Source organism: Uranotaenia lowii, unplaced genomic scaffold, assembly GCF_029784155.1.
Source record: "Uranotaenia lowii strain MFRU-FL unplaced genomic scaffold, ASM2978415v1 HiC_scaffold_382, whole genome shotgun sequence".
NCBI lineage: Eukaryota > Metazoa > Arthropoda > Insecta > Diptera > Culicidae > Uranotaenia > Uranotaenia lowii.
Genome location: NW_026598292.1, coordinates 1 through 15,545, shown reverse-complemented (window position 1 = coordinate 15,545; position 15,545 = coordinate 1). Strand labels below are relative to the sequence as shown.

Sequence of the window (15,545 nt, the reverse complement as noted above, 5' to 3'; positions counted from 1 at the left end):
TTGGTATGAATAAACGTTTGCTTAGCAGATGTGTACTAAAGTCTTAGAACATAGCTTTTGCTTCGAAAAAAAGAGCTATCCAACCAGCAGAATCTGAAATTTTCTAAAGTAAAATAAAAGAAGACGATCAAAAAATTGAAAAGTACGGCTAAAATAGCCATGAAATCGACGGTGCGGGTGATGGGTGTAAGAACGATCGGAAAAAATTAAGTCAATACATGCTTGTATGTTGATGTTTAAAGAAAATTGAATATTGTCAAACAAAAAATGGCCTAGCTTTTTAACATTTATCATAAGCTCTCCCACACGTTTTCGGATCGGGATAATCCGATATATAAAAAAATAGGCAATAGGCGCGCATCTTAACTTAGATGCTTTTTTTTAATCTTTGAATTATAAAAAAATCATATAAATTTGGGAGATCTGAATTATGTTTTAAATTATTACAACTTTCTTCCAACTTCAAGCCGATTGGGACTTCTTCCACTGTAGCCGGATTTTTTTTAATTTGAAATATTTACTAATTGATTTGTTTTGTTTCATCTTAGACGAATCATTTCATACACTCAGAAATGAAAAAAATAGAAAAATATTATTTTTCATGTAGTTCCACGCTTTACCGTGCCCACTCACAGAGTTATTTCTCTGGGTGTAATTACTGGGATATTTCTCGCCGAGAAATATGTCGGTTATTGCTGATCCACTCTTTTTTTCTATTTCTGCGATAGCTGATTTGGGCTCCCGTAGGGTACCACTGTAAAAAAAATTACAGTAGTCAAGAAAAAAATGAGCATTGTTCGACATAAGGATTATTTATCGACTGAAATTAAATCGGATGAACAAGCGGAAAACATTGAAAGATGGTTTAATAAAAAGTTGTCAAACAAACATGTATACCAAGCATTCTCGATCAGTATCTCGACCAGTGCGGACGTATTGTTTTCGCCGCAGTTTTCAAGTCTTTTGTTTCGACAAATCGGAGTGTGCTATCGAAAAGTGTTTCCACGCGGAGTGATTTGTTTGTTCTGCTGCTTGTTCGGTTGTCAAAAGCCGACATTTTAAGGACAATTCATACAAATGTGCGATCGCTGTGCATCAATTGCATTGCCCAGAACATCTCCGAGACATCATAATCTTCCGGCATCTTCCGAGTTGGAGGTTAGGTTGCCGCTGACACATTCCCGAAACATCGCAGTTCGAGTTTGGATACTGTTGAGGCCGTAATTCGATAAATCCGGTGTTAGTTGCCGTGATCGGGTTGCAGTTCTCAGGACATTCCAGCGTCGACCGAGATTAACGACGTGTAGATTGATTGACGACGCCATCTTCTTTCATCGAAAGACCACGTGGTTGAAAAAATACACAGTTATAGAAAGTGTGAGTTCTTTTTATTCTTTTTTCCCTTTTCTTCTTTCTATTTTTTATCTTTATTTTTTATTTCGAACATTTTTTGCTCCGCTCATATTTTTGACACGGTAGACATTCGTGTCTCCGCGAAAAAATATGAGCGAAGGCGGGGGGTTGGATCCACCAGCTGTAGATGATGAGAAGATCATCTACGAAGATGAGGAGCATCTGGAGGATTCAGCAGTAGCTGGTCCTTCGAATGCCTCTCTAGTAGACAGTTCTCTCTCGCCACCTATATCTGCGGAAAAAACATCCCGACTCCGGACCTATCCAGAGAGCTCAACCTTTTCTGGGCCGTGGGTGGTTTTTATCCGGCCCAAAGCTAACGGTAAAGGTTTGAACGTGGTGCAGATCACCAAAGATCTGGCGAGGTGGCCCTCCGTTACCACTGTTTCAAAGGTACGGCCAAATAAATTGCGCGTCGTTGTGGCCGACCGGAAGGCTGCAAACGGGATTCTTGTTAGCAATTTTTTTAATTTAGAGTATCAGCTCTATATTCCGTCTCGGGACGTGGAGATCGAGGGCGTGATCACCGAATCGAGTCTGGAGGCTGAATACGTTAAGGCCCACGGCGTTGGTAAGTTCAAGAGCCTTGATTCGACTTCGGTCGGAATCTTGGATTGTCGCCAACTCAAGACTGCCACCGTCGTTGATGGCGTTAAAAAGTATACGCCTTCAGCCTCGATTCGAGTAACCTTCGCAGGAACAGCCCTCCCTCACTACGTCTTGATTGACGGAATTTTAAGGCTTCCAGTACGCCTTTATGTGCCTCGCCCAATGGAGTGCAAAAATTGCATAAAATTGGGACACACTGCATCTCATTGCTGCAATAAGCAGCGATGCTGTCGTTGCGGGGAGAATCATGGGGAAGGAGCATGCTCGGCAATAGAACAGAAATGTGTCTATTGCGGGGGCTCACCCCATGAAATCTCCTCGTGCGAGGCATTTAAAGGTAGCTGGGATAAACAGAGGCGTTCTTTAAAAGAACGTTCCAAACGTTCTTATGCCGCCATATTAAAGAGCGCCTCTCCCCCGGTCCAACCTCAGACTAGTAACATTTTTTCAGTGCTGCCAGTTGACAATGAAGACACAGATACGGCTGATGAAGTTCAGCCAGTTTTCGTTGCAGGAGGCTCTCGGAAGCGTTCGAAGGCGCCTTCTCCGAAAATACCTGCTAAAATCTCTATGGTTGTCTCTACAAATAGAAACGAGAAAAATTCGACTTCTACTGAAAAGGAAAAACAAGTTCCTCCAGGTTTTCGCGGAAACGTACCACTGCAGAATAAACCAACAGCTCCGGGAGCTTCACAAACCCATACCCCTAACGTGATACCAGAATCAACTACAAAGTCTGGCCTCTTTAAGTTGACAGACATTTTGAAGGGAATTTTTTCGTGTTTCAATGTATCAGAACCCATCAAAGACATTGTTTTTGCAATGCTTCCTGTAGTTAAGACATTTTTAATGCAGATGATGCAAACTTGGCCCCTCCTTTCAGTATTTGTATCTCTCGATGGCTAATTTACGCCGAGAGGTCGGAGATATCACTGTTCTACAGTGGAATTGTCGCAGTCTTATTCCAAAATTGGATTCACTTAATTATTTGCTTCATAAAACTAATTGCGATATTTTTGCGTTGTCTGAAACTTGGCTTTCTTCTCAATCTAACATCTCTTTCCACGATTTTAATATAATCCGTCTGGATCGTGACGATTCTTATGGAGGGGTGCTTTTGGGGATCAATAAGCGCCACTCCTTTTATAGAATTCACCTTCCTTTATCAGGCGGAATTGAGGCTGTTGCTTGTCATTCAACAATAAGAGGTAAGGACATATGTGTTGTCAGTTTGTACTGGCCTCAGAGAGTTGCAGTAGATCGAAGTCACCTAGAGGACCTGTGTTCAGTTTTGCCTGAGCCAAGGTTGATCCTGGGTGACTTCAATTCACATGGAACTGTTTGGGGGGAACAAATTGACGATAGTCGTTCTACTCTTATTTATGACATTTGCGACAGTTTCAATTTAACAATTTTAAACACGGGTGAAAAAACACGGGTGCCTAAACCTCCTGCAAGACAAAGTGCAATTGACCTCTCGCTCTGCTCAAATTCACTATCATTTGATTGCCAGTGGAAGCTGATCCATGATCCTAATGGTAGTGATCATTTGCCTATCGAAATCACAATCACCAATGGGGTCAGCTCTTCAAACACAATAAATATGACATATGACCTTACAAGACACATCGACTGGAAAAAGTACTCGGACACAATCAATACAGCCATCGACTCTATGCATGTTTTACCTCCTTTGGAGGAGTACCACTTTCTTTCTTGCTTGATACACGATAGTGCAGTTTTTGCTCAAACAAAATCCATCCCAGAATCATCTGTGCGTCGAAGGCCTCCTAATCCATGGTGGGATCCCCAGTGTTCCAAGCTTTATAAGGAAAAATCAACAGCATTTAAAGATTTTCGAAAATATGGAACTCTTATCCATTTTCAAACATACGCTTCTCTTGAGAATCAGTTTAAAAAATTGATCAAGGGGAAGAAAAAGGCCTATTGGAGGAATTTTGTAGGTGGATTATCACGAGAAACATCCTTGAATACTTTGTGGAAAGTGGCACGAAGCATGCGCAATCGATCATCTACGAATGAAAATGAGGAGTATTCACATAGATGGATATTTAACTTCGCACGAAAAGTCTGTCCAGATTCTACACCTGTAAAAAAAATAATTCGGAATGTGCCGCCAAATAGGTGTGGTCTGGATTCCAGCTTTTCGATGGTCGAATTCTCACTTGCCCTTCTCTCTTGCAACAATTCAGCTCCGGGAATTGATAAGATTAAATTCAACTTGTTGAAAAACCTTCCGGACGCCGCCAAATTTCGCTTGTTAAATTTATTTAATCAATTCTTGGAGAACAACATTGTTCCCCAAGAGTGGAGACAAGTGAGAGTTATCGCTATCCAAAAGCCCGGAAAACCAGCGTCCGATGCGAATTCGTACCGTCCAATAGCGATGTTGTCTTGTTTACGCAAATTGATGGAGAAAATGATTTTGTTTCGTTTGGATAAATGGGTAGAAGCAAATGGCCTCCTTTCAGATACTCAATTTGGGTTTCGAAGGGGCAAAGGGACAAACGATTGTCTTGCTTTGCTGTCTTCAGAGATACAAATGGCGTACGCAAAACGTGAGCAAATGGCTTCAGTGTTTCTGGACATAAAGGGAGCTTTCGATGCAGTCTCAATAGAGGTGTTGTCAGACAAGTTGCACTCCCGGGGTCTGCCTCCCCTATTGAACAACATCTTATACAGCTTGCTTTGTGAGAAACATCTGAACTTTGCTCACGGAGATATTTCAATTAGAAGGACCTCTTACATGGGCCTTCCGCAAGGTTCATGTTTGAGCCCACTTTTGTACAACTTTTACGTAAGTGACATCGACAGTTGTCTCTCTGAAGGCTGTACTTTAAGACAACTTGCAGATGATGGCGTGGTATCTGTCACAGGATCTACTGAGTCTCATCTGCACAGACCTTTACAAGATACTTTAGACAGATTGTCTTCCTGGGCTTTAGGGCTTGGGATTGAGTTTTCCCCTCAGAAAACGGAGATGGTTGTTTTCTCTAAAAAACGTAGACCTGCTCAACCTAAGCTTCAACTCCTAGGCAGAACGATCACTCAATCGAGGTGTTTTAAGTATCTTGGGGTTTGGTTTGATTCCAAGTGTACCTGGAGAACCCACATTGAGTATCTGAAAGGAAAATGCCAACAAAGAATCAATTTTCTCCGTTCAATCACTGGCACCTGGTGGGGAGCCCATCCAGAAGATCTTATAAAATTGTATCGAACGACCATTCTTTCAGTTATGGAATATGGTAGCTTCTGTTTTCAGTCAGCTGCCAAATCTCACATAATCAAACTCGAGCGTATCCAATACCGTTGTCTCCGCATCGCTTTGGGCTGTATGCCCTCAACGCATAATATGAGTCTTGAAGTTTTGGCAGGAATACTCCCCCTGAAAGATCGATTCAATTTACTTTCACTCCGGTTCCTCATCAGGTGTGAGGTCATGAACCCATTGGTGATTGTGAATTTCGAAAGGTTACTTGAGCAAAATCTTCAAACTAGATTTATGTCTATATACCATGTCTTCATGTCAATGCAGGTAAACCCTTCTTCGTATTCTCCAACTCGTGTTTGTAGCCCAGACTACGACCATTCTTCTGTCCAGTTTGATTTGTCTATGCAGCAGGAAATCCGTGGAATCCCGGACACGCACCGTTCACTTTTGATTCCAAGAATTTTCGAAGCTAAATATAGACACGTCGATGCTGATAAAATGTACTTTACCGATGGATCACTTATAGAGGAAACAACAGGATTCGGAGTGTTCAACGAAATCTTCAGCGCTTCATACAGTCTCCAGTCACCATGTTCTGTGTACATCGCAGAGTTAGCTGCTATTCATTGCGCTCTGGATAGTATCGCCTCACGACCAGTTGAACACTACTATATTATAACTGATAGCCTCAGCTCTGTTGAAGCGATCCGATCTATAAGACCAGGAAAGTTTACGCCGTACTTCCTCGAAAAGATACGAGATATATTGACTACATTATCAAGACGTTGCTCTTTCATCACCTTTGTCTGGGTCCCCTCACATTGCTCAATAGTAGGCAATGAGAGGGCAGATTCCCTTGCAAAGGTGGGTGCGATGGAAGGCAACATTTACCAGCGTGAAATCGTATTCAAAAAATTTTATTTCTTGGCTCGGAGAAACTCTCTTGTCAACTGGCAGCGCAGATGGTACGAGGATGAGTTGGGTCGGTGGCTTCACTCGATTATCCCAAAGGTAAGCCTTAAACCCTGGTTTGATAGATTGAACCTGAGTCGGGATTTTATTCGTTTATTTTCCCGTCTCATGTCCAATCATTATTCCTTGAATGCGGTACTCTATCGTATAAATATTGCTAGCAGCAATTTATGCGATTGCGGCCTAGGATACCAAGACATCGAGCATATTGTTTGGTCGTGTGAGGACCACCTTGTCGCCAGAGCGAATTTCATAGATTCCCTTCGGGCCCGAGGAAAACCACCTGACGTTCCAGTGAGGGATGTGTTAGCTGTGATGGATTTGGACTACATGTTCGAAATATATCTTTTCCTAAAAGCTATTGATCTTCAGCTGTAATTCTTTTTATTTTCATATTTCCCTTTCTATCCTTCTTTGTCTTCTAAACAAGTGTTAAGCTAAGCATACCAATTGTAAAAATGCAAAACGAGTTTGGCTCCTTAAAGCCTAGAGGTATGAGCCGTTTCAAATAAAGAATTTACAAAAAAAAAAAAAAAAAATGTATACCAAATATTATTATCGGATTATCTATTGTTTATAAAACAAAAAATTGTGTTTGCCTTGAGCTTGGTCAATCAGCGGTCAAAATCACGGAAAAATGAATAGTAAAATAAAACCTGTTTGCGATGGGGTCAATCAGCGGACAAATTCACGAAAAAAATGAAAACCTGTAGTTGTTTAAATAAGTTTAGAGTTCGACGACACGGTAGCGATCATTCATTGAATGTTGGATTTCGTGCTATGTTTTGCAGTCGGAGTTATCCGTATAAAGTTTAACTGAAAAGCGGTTAGAGTGTAGAAAACCGTCAGATTTTATACTGATTTGACAGATCGCACAAATTTTGCGATGCGAATGGTATTATTTCCTATAATAGATTATTCACCGTACACAACTCCTTTTTTTAACTTCTCATATACGATTTGTTACATTTTAACGACAACATTATTGAATTCGACCAGCATAAAAAGTATCAAAGACGCATTTCTGGCATCAAAAATCTTCGTCATGCCAAATTCATTAATTCTCAGGCTATGGAAAAATGTGTTTTCAATAAGGGGCCGTTCAGATACCACGTGGACAGAAAAATGAGATTTTTTACACCCCCCTCCCCCTCCGTGGACAAGCGTGGACATTTGGTAAACCCCTACCCCCCTCCCCGGATGTCCACGTGGACAGATTTGAAATTGTATTTTTTTTTTTCAAAACCCCATTTGACAGTTAGAAAACACTACTTTTAGCCTATTTGTTATTGGAATGGCTGATTAAAAAAAAAAAAGAAATAGCATTACCTGATATTAAATAATTTATTCTTTTTAAATTTCTTAATTATCATATTTATTACTCGCTTTCAAGTGGTTTCTAATTGTTTGAACTTCAACTGGAAAGCTTTGTAATTTTAAGATTCAAACAGTAAGTATGTCCACGTGGACATGACCCAAACCCCTACCCCCCTCTCCGTGGACAAGCGTGGACATTTCCATACACCCCCCCTCCCCCTAAGTTGTCCACGTGGTATGTGAACGGCCCCTAATGTAGATTGTTTTTTGTTTTGTCTGGGATTTTAAAGCTCGTAATTAATTCAATTTCAATGAATACTAAGAATAATAATATTTCATTCCGATGACTTCATGTTTTGTCCTTCTTGCAAAATAATTATTTGAAGATTGATTCAAGAATTTACTTCTTAACTTTTCAATGAAATTAGTGAGTAAGAGTGAATTTTTTGACTGTGTTTATTGCTCCGGCTAGTCTACCGCACGGAAGGCTACCGTCGCGCGATTAGAAATTTTCCCAGTAACCGCAATATTAAATTTTATGCATTGGGACTATTCGGAAGTGACATCTGGTGGTTGGGGAAAAAAGTTAAGCCGGAGCTTATAACAAACGCTTAAAGCAGAACCACCCAAAACAATAAAGAAATTAAATATACGGGATTTTTCTCGTAAACTGCGCTATTGATGCATCCCATCGATCCTACGTGTGCTTTGTAGAAGCTACTGTTTTTCTGTGTAACTGACACATGAATTTCACGTAAAGTCTAAGTAGATGAATTGATAGCAATTTTCTCATGGGTATAATAGTAAATTCTGATTAGAAAATCGAATTGTTAGTCAGCAAACTTGATTTTTAGTAGTGAAAAAGTGGCAGCGGATAATCGATAAAGTCGGAGGTCGAGTAGTATCGACATTCCGATGGGGACTTTTCGTAGCTGGATGGCGAATGCCAATTCCGGTAAATTTAATTAGTTTTTGGATCGAGAGCTGAATTTATATATCATCATATGCTTCTTATTTGTTTCTAGGCGAGAAATATAAGAAAAAGAAGGAGAATCTTGGAAACCTTAGCACTGTATAGAAAAATGGAAAGACGATTCCAGTCTGGAAGATTACGAAAATGTCGGTGATGAAGGCAGTCAAACGGCTCGGATGAAATTTCGTCTTGCCCGGTTCCCCCAGCCAAGAAATTACCGGAACCAATATGGGTTATGTCCATCATGGCAACAGAAAACAATAACATCATCCTTACAAGGTAAACTATTTATTATTTGAAAACTGTATTTTTATTTTAGAATATGTTCCAATTTCCACAGGATTTTACAAGACTCGCTAGCAAAGAGACCCCGGAAATGTTTTTCTAAAATAATAAAGTTAAGTGATAGAGAAAATGTGTGTGAAAATGTGACGAAAGTGACCAAGAGTTAAAATAAATTTTATTTACGATAAAATTTAAATTGTTTTTATTTTTATTAACCGTAATTAAAAACCGAAAAAAAAATAATAGGAAAGATCAAAACATCACTCCTATACTAAACACATTTCACACAGCTTTCATCATCACATCGCGTTGAACTCACTAAAAATTCACGTAAGTTGTACGTGATGTTCATCAAGACAAATTCCTATTAGGGGAGCGTTCACTTATTTTATTCATACAAGTTACGTGAAAATCAATTGGATAAAAATTATGTAGTTTTTCACGTAGCAGCTACGTGCAAATTATTTTGGGTGACTAGCCAAACAAAATCAAACGAAAATCATTTGATTTTCGTTCAAGGTCTATGGTCAATGTGCATTATTGACCATAGCATGCAAAACAGGCATATTTTTCCTGTTTATCATGACTTGCTGCTGATTCCATGCTTATAAAATATTATTTAAAAACATTTCCACAAAGGATGGAACCAACATGCAGTCAAGTTGAAGACCATGCACTCAGAAATGAAAAAAATATGAAAATTATTATATTTCAATAACTCCGATATTTCTCTGACATTAATATCCAGAAATATTAAAAAATAACTATTTCAGATATTTAAATTTATGCATCCGAATAATTTCTTGGCGTGTAATAATCCAATGCATAAAATTTAATAACCGAGAAATTATATATTATTTTGTTCAAACAAACGCTTTGTGCGTTTGAGTCCCAACTAAACGGGTATGAGCACATGCTAGATTCTTCAGTTGCTAAATGCCTTTCAACTTGACTGCATGCAGATTCCATTCTCTTTAAATATTTATCTGAATCGTATTTAAAAAGGATGGACTCAATTGCAGCATGTAATATTACCAGCGAAATGCACATGTTTTTATGCTATGGTCAATTATGCACATTGACCATAGAACATGGACGAAAATCAAACGATTTTCGTTTGGTTTTTCTGTTTATTTCTGCTTTAAGCGTTTGCCTTTACGTTACGGCTCAAACTTTTATTTCTGACCACCAGATGTCGTTCCATAACATTTCTCAATGCATAAATTTTAATCGCAGAAATATTTCCCAGTGAGAAATATCCCAGTAATTACACCATGAGAAATATCCGTGTGCGTAAAGAGGGAGATATGTGAAAATACCTAAAATATAACTGTTTGATATTTTATTTATTTCTGAGTGTGTAGCAACTGACAAATCTAGCACGTACTCACAAACTGGTTAGCAGAGACTCAAACGACAAAAGACGAAGCGTTTGTTTTGGAAAGAAATATCTCGCGGTTATTAAATTTTATGCATTGGATCGTTTCTTGGCTAGCAATGATCGTGAGTCATTATTTTTTAGTGATTTCAGTTTATTATCGTCAGAGAAATAACCGAATACCTGAAAACTAATAATTTTTATATTATTTTCATTTCTGAGTGTACAACGACAGGAATATGAAAAAAGTTGGGTTATCACTTCGACTGTTCTTTATCTATGTTGAACATGCCTTTTTAAATAGTATTGAAGTGTAATATTGCTAATTTTATGAATTCATGACGTTGTTGAAGAATTTGTTTATTGGAAAAGTCTGCTACCAAGCATGCTTAGAAAATAAAGTAATTGCTCGGAGATTTCTCAAGCGATTGCTTCAGATTTGGGCTTTATTCATACCGAACTAGCTTGTTCTAAAAGTAAAAGCTCCTGACTGAGAAAACAGCTGTCAGAAAAAAACTTTATTCATATCAACCGAAGCAATTGCTTTCTGCGACTGCTCGAATCAACCCCCTGGCAACTTGACAGTTTAGTCGAGTTTGCTGTGCCGTCTTCAAAATTGCAGATGTCGCACTAGTCGCGTTTGTTTACATGCATCTTGGTTCGTCCCTAGCAGCGGTAACGTTCATTTTCCATTGAAACCACTTGATTTTGTTTCGGCATCCTTGGATGCAATTCAACTGACGAAATACCATTTTAAAAGGGCACATAATCAAAAGTGGTGCAACAAAGAAAAATAAATAACTTTATAATTAAATTTTAAAATAGTTGTCAATGTAATTAGTAATTTTATTTCAATCTATTTGTGTTCCATTCTCGGTTCCAACTTAATAAAATTTCTGTTTATAGCAAAGATTACAAAATGGCCTTCTTTCATCCGAATCCGTTGTGTTTTTGTTACAAGGCGTCACCAGATAGAGTTATGAGTTTCTTTCGTTAAACATAACGCGGTTTGAAATAGTTCCGCTATTTCCTTAAATTTATTACGGTAAAATTTTATCCAGCTGAATGTTTTGAAATATTAGTTTAACAAATATGTTGAGATAGTAAACACTGAGAATGAAAGCGGAAACGAGTTGAGGTGATGGCTTTGCATTTGCACAAGTGACGTACAGATAAAATTTTGGCAAGTGTAATTCAAAAAAAAATTAGTTCGTAGCGTCAAATGTGAAGATTGCAGGAATGAACTTTTCAATAGTTTTATTGGCAGATTAGAAGTTAATGCCGATGTGTTAAAGGTGTGCAGAATAACCGAATTGGAGGTAAACATTTTAGAACAAAATCATCAAAGTATAAACTTAGCATACTATATTATGATATCATAATGAATCGAACTCTGACACGGGTTTCAAATGATGCACGGAATGTTTTTAGAGGATTAGCCGAACACATTTTGGATCAAGATGCTTTAGTTAACCATAGAAACTTGTTGTTGAAATTATGTGTTGATTGTGTTTCGGATGGAGTCCTTCGCTAAGCAACATGATGATTCTAAAGAATCTCTTCGAAAAAAACTAACAAAGTTAATATTGTTTGGAAATGAATAAAATGTTGTTTTTAAAATTTACTATGCAATAAACCAATTACAAAGATTTTTGAATTAAAATTTGCTTGTGTATTTCATAAATAAAAGCTATTTGAAACGCTGACTTTTTTGACCATATTATCGTGTTTTTCTTTAAACATCAACTCATTTTCCGCTTAATATGTGGTTCTTAATCATTGTTTTCAAAAACTTTTTTTTTTCAATAAAAAAATATGTTTGAAATCTTAATTTGTCGAACATTTCATTATCCACCCTTTCGATATGTTTGTTGAGTGAAAATGAGATTTTGACAGAACCAGAGAACCAGAAAAACTGGCACACGCGACTAGTATGGGAAACGTCAAGTTGCCAGGGGGTTGGCTCGAATGCTCGATTTAGTTTAGCAAAAGCAATTGCTAGGGGTTTTTCATACCACCTATTATTTTGTTCAAACAAACGCTTTGTGATTTGTGCGTTTGAGTCCCAACTAAACGGGTATGAGCACGTGCTAGATTCTTCAGTTGCAAAATGCCGCTCAACTTGACTGCATGCAGATTCCATTCTTTTCGAATATGTGAATCATCTTCAGTAGCAGCAAATTATTATAAAAGGGAAAGTGCATTTGTTTTGTATGCTATGGTCAATAATGCACATTAACCATAGAGCTTATACGAAAATCAAACGATTTTCGTTTGCTTTTTCTGATTATTTCTGCTTTAAGCGTTTGCCTTTACGTCCCGGCTCAAACTTTTTTTTCTGACCACCAGATGTCGCTTCCATAACAATCCTCCCATTTCTCTATGCATAAATTTTAATCGCAGAAATATTTCTCAGAGAGAAATATCCCAGTAATTACACCATGAGAAATATCCTTGTGCGTAAAGAGGGAGAAACGTGAAAATACCTAAAACTTAATTGTTTGATATTTTATTTATTTCTGAGTGTATAATTGATTTTTTTTTAAATTTTTATTTCTTTTGTTTTGTTTTCAGGAAGAAAATGGTTGGCGGATTCAAACGCATATCTACCAAACCCGTTTTCCACTGATTCCGTGATGACAAAGAATGAAAATTTCAGCAGCAGCCGGCTTATTTTGATGCTGTTTTGCCCGGTTATTTAAACTGGGCCGTAGGTAGGTAAATATATATATATATTCAGATTTAAGATGAGTTCCTAATTGTTTTTGGTATTTTAGCAGTGGAAAGTGAAGGCCCCTGAACAACAGCCGGCCGGCAAATCGGATACCATTAGTGGTATGAATAAGGTTTAGATCTCTCATGTCCAATCATTATTCCTTGAATGCGGTACTCTATCGTATAAATATTGCTGGCAGCAATTTATGCGATTGCGGCCTAGGATACCAAGACATCGAGCATATTGTTTGGTCGTGTGAGGACCACCTTGTCGCCAGAGCGAATTTCATAGATTCCCTTCGGGCCCGAGGAAAACCACCTGACGTTCCAGTGAGGGATGTGTTAGCTGTGATGGATTTGGACTATTTACATGTTCGAAATATATCTTTTCCTCAAAGCTATTGATCTTCAGCTGTAATTCTTTTTATTTTCATATTTCCCTTTCTATCCTTCTTTCTCTTCTAAACAAGTGTTAAGCTAAGCATACCAATTGTAAAAATGCAAAACGAGTTTGGCTCCTTAAAGCCTAGAGGTATGAGCCGTTTCAAATAAAGAATTTACAAAAAAAAAAGTTACAGTGGTTGTATATATGAAACGACCGAGAAGTTCACGTAGAATTACTACAGCCTATCCCGAGTCAATGTGTTTTTCGTTTCAAATAAGCATTCTAGAATAAAGTATGTCGAATTTTTTAAAGGAACTTAACTTCGAAAAAAATCATTCTTCCATAAATTGTCGTTTTAATAACTATTAATGGTCTAAATCGACCCATAAAGATAGTATGCAGCTTTTTCAACTGCATAACAAAAGGCGAATTAAATATAAGTATAAGCAGAAACAAGGCCGATGTCGTCGAAATTATGCGCCCGGCAGTTATGCAAATAATGTGATAAACACATGAGCTTTGTATCAAACGCTTGCGAGAAAAGCCTACAATGACTGCTTTGATCTAAACGCTTGACTCAGGGCAAAAGCTCTCAAACTGTCTCATGCGTCTCGTTGGATTGGAATCAGTATCATGTTTTCATTTCCCTTAAGATCACATAGCAATCACTAGCTTAAACTGTTGCTTAAACACGAGATTCCCGAGGAAGCGTTAGATTGACCATGTTTTCATATCTACAAATAACAAAAAGGCCCTTTTCAGGGCCAAAAACTTAAAGAGAGTTGCGCTTGACTTTTCTTTTACAATAGGTGGATGACGAATGCGTTGTGTTGGTGGTGCGTGATGGGTGGGTGGTGTGTGATGGGTGGGTGGTGTGTGATGGATGGGTGGTGTGCGATGGGTGGGTGGTGGTGGTATTTGATGGGCGGGTGGTGTGTTACGTGCGGGTGGTGTGCGATGGTGGGTGTTAAGCGAAGGGTGGGGATGGGGAGTGTGGTGGGTGAAGGTGGTAAGGGGGTTGCGGCTGTGTGTGTGTGTGTGTGTGTGTGTGTGTGTGTGTGTGTGTGTGTGTGTGTGTGTGTGTGTGTGTGTGTGTGTGTGTGTGTGTGTGTGTGTGTGTGTGTGTGTGTGTCAGCTCTGCTACTGCCCGTGTCACTAGTTTCAATTTCTCTGATACAATGAACCAAACCGTCAGTTGACCCCTTGTGTTATACCTTTCGTAGGCTGGAAATAACAAAACTCATGAAGGGGCGGGGCGTCTAATTTTTTTTCCATTTTCGAATAGCCAATCAACGTTGAGCAGGCTTGGTATGTCTTTTAAGAGAGATGTCTTTGAAAGAGGCGTTTTTCGTGACGCGAGATCGGTTCGCGAATTTCAATTTGCCCCCCTATAGTGTTGCCGTAAGACGTAATTCTACGTCAAAAAAAAAAAATAAGGTTTAGCAATTGCTTCGGTAGCTTTTACTTTGCTCGAAATCAATCAAAGCAAAAATCCAAAGCATTTGCTTTGTTCGGACGAGGAAATAAAAAAACCGCTTTTGAAGCAGTTGTAGCAGAGCATTAAAAGTAGCTCAAACTAAAAAAGAATTGAATTTATTAGTTTGAGGAAAGTTAAGATAAATTTTACCACTTACAATAAATGGTTTTCTTCCTCGGATTTGGCCGAACAATCTTGGCTCAATTGGCCTTCTACTAGGCGCGCCTAAAAGTACAAAAATTATAAATAAACAGTTGAGCTAACAAGAAATTATCCGGACTTACGGTTTAGATCGACTTCCGGATCTATAAAACCACGAGTATTAAAGGGTTTCTTCCCCTGCCTTTTGCCCAAAAAGTGAGGCACAGTTAGCCTTCTGCTAGGCTCGCGATACAGTAGCGAAAACAAAACTACTTCACACGAAAACCTCATTAATTCGCGACTAAACTTGCTAATTTAATATTAGCGCTTCGGAATAACAATTTTACTACCGTTCTCTTCGACTAGTGAAAAAACGTTGTCCTATCTCAACCGTCGATTCTGTCACTTTGACAGATGCGGCAAAACTTCGCCGCGCTCACTGGTTCGGCGGCGTCGCTGCTCGGTCCAAGGATGCCAGCGGTGCCAACATCGCCCCCGCCCGTAACTCTAGTGCAGGGTCCTTCACCTGACTGGATTTACGACCAATCTCCAACACCGCAAGCTTGTTCACAGGACGACGCAGCTCCTTCCCATTCGCCAAACGCACCACAGCTCTGCGAATCACTCCGTCTCGTCCAGGGATGATCT

The 15,545-nt window shown here is 38.8% G+C and overlaps 1 long non-coding RNA gene across 1 annotated transcript; it reads left to right on the top strand.

The window, feature by feature from the left end:
• Positions 1-12,428: 12,428 nt before the first annotated feature.
• LOC129760042 (uncharacterized) lies at positions 12,429-15,511 on the top strand. The gene is made up of 3 exons (XR_008740287.1): positions 12,429-12,893; positions 12,957-13,025; positions 14,717-15,511. It is a non-coding gene; the product is annotated as an uncharacterized LOC129760042 (long non-coding RNA).
• Positions 15,512-15,545: the final 34 nt, after the last annotated feature.